The sequence below is a fragment of the Takifugu rubripes genome, chromosome 21 (assembly GCF_901000725.2).
Source record: "Takifugu rubripes chromosome 21, fTakRub1.2, whole genome shotgun sequence".
NCBI classification, from domain to species: Eukaryota; Metazoa; Chordata; class Actinopteri; order Tetraodontiformes; family Tetraodontidae; genus Takifugu; species Takifugu rubripes.
Window position 1 is genome coordinate 5,037,236 of NC_042305.1, and position 2,225 is coordinate 5,039,460.

A 2,225-nucleotide genomic window follows, 5' to 3' on the forward strand; every position below is an offset into this window, starting at 1 on the left:
ACTGGGAGAGGGAGAGAGAGAGAGAGAGAGAGAGAGAGAGAGAGAGAGAGAGAGAGAGAGAGAGAGAGAGAGAGAGAGAGAGAGAGAGAGGCAGTGAAAGAGAGAATTTCCTTTCTTTAAACACTAGTCCCTCTTTGGTTGGACTCCACTCCCACCTACTGCTCTGTGAAATGCCCCCCACCCATTCAGCTGCTCCACAGCATTGTGACTTAAAACCACTGAAATGGGACGCCTCAAGGGAACGAGGGAAAGTGACTGACAGAAAAGGAGTAGGAGACCCTAGTTTGGATGAGGTGGGGGTCGGAAAGGGGGTGGGGGGGTGGGCTGGTGGGCAACTGCAGTGGGAAAACCTTTGGATGCTAGATACATGTGAACACAGAGCCTGCAGTAGTATTTATGTGGTTGAAAACAGGGAGAGAGAGAGAGAGAGAGAGAGAGAGAGAGAGAGAGAGAGAGCAATCTGATTAGACGACTGATGGAAATTGCTTATAGAACCTATAGCTACAGATCTATACCAACACGTCAACTGTGTCGAGACCGATGAGGAAATAGAAGGATTCTGATTTTTCATTGAATCATCTGGCTTTTATTAAATGTGAGAATATGGCATTGGTCGCCACTTTAGAGAGCCGTAACATGTCAGAGGGAACATTCCAAGAAGACCTTTTAATGTAAAAATATGACTGCGTATATCAGAGGTTATCAGCTGCTTATTTACATGCCCACCCATCCATTTAGGTTCTCTCAGTTTCTTCCTCAACCCTCAAATCAAATTTATTTAAGCATTAAAGGCATTATTGCAACAGCATTAAAATCAATATTGAAATAATAAAAACAGTGACGAGCCAGAGTCTCAGAGCTTTTCTTACAAAAGAAATCCCTTCAGAAGCGGCCGGCAGCATTAAATGGCTTCACAAATTCAGCTCTTCCTTTTTTCAATCATCCCTTTTTCTTTGGCAGTGAGTGCAGACCTACACACACATGTTGGCGGGTTAATGGAATGATCCACAGCAAGATAAATGAGCCTCGTCTTGTTGCTGAGGGCCAGCAAATAGTTAAGCAGAAAATATACCCCTAATGCTCTTTTCCCTAGGGTGTCTGTAATGTGTCTATAGGCTGATAAAAAGCAAATTCAGTGATTTCAGGGAATTCAAATTAATTTTCATCTCTTCTCCCCAAGGAGTGCAAGAAATCCTATACAGTCTTGGGGCATATAGATCCTTACCTAGTTCTGACTGCAACGTCATTAAGCTGACATTAATTGCTGAATGTGTGGCTACGCAGAACAACTGATGCCTTCCTGGGTTTCCTCCTCGCTTCATGCTCTCACCTTGTCTCGTTGGCAGCAGCGTTCTCTGTGGGAAATTAATTGAATTGTTTTCTTATATAGTGGCAAACACACACCTGTCACCTCCTGTCTGCTGCAGTCAGCTTCGCTCTTATTTCACAGCTGAAAGGATCGCAGTTTTATCTGTCACACTGTGTAAAACCTTTATCCTACAGTCACGTAAAAGCATCACAAAGTGATGTAATTGCAGGTAAATAGCAAAAATCAACTTGACATTTATGTAACAAAAGTTCACTCTGACAATTTAATCAAACACATTTGACCCAAGAGTTTTATTGAATTTCCTACATTTTCTTTTTTGAATGGAAACCAGACAGAAGAGAAGAACTCTTTTTAATACTCTTTTCATTCGGTCTTAGAATGGCCACCAAAAAAACAACCCATTAACAGTTCCAAGGTTTGTGTTTGGCAGCTTTGCGGTTTGCACCATCTGTTTGATAGCTTATTTTTCAACCTGTATGGGAAATAATAACATTCATACTGTCTAACATCTCACTCCATCAATAAATTACAATAAGAAACAAGGCGAGGTGAATGTTGCCTGAAAAACTTTTCAAAGGTTTTCTTTTCACTATCAGAAAAAAATTGAGACTGTTAGAACGTATTTGTGTGGGAGAGGAGTAAGACTTTCCCGTGTGTGTCTCTAAAGCGAGTTCAATCTAAAGATACTGCAGAAACTCTGTCACTGTGATGGGTGTCAAAGCGAACAGCAGCCACACCCGGTGGAGAGATATCACCTTCCATGATCATGTGCCAGGCTCCAGATGACCCGGAAAGCCCTGTTTATCTCATTAAAAATGAACCAGCAGGTCACCCCTCCTGTGCCCGCCAATGTCTGTCCTTCATAAATTATGCAGCAGTGAGACCGGATTGTGTG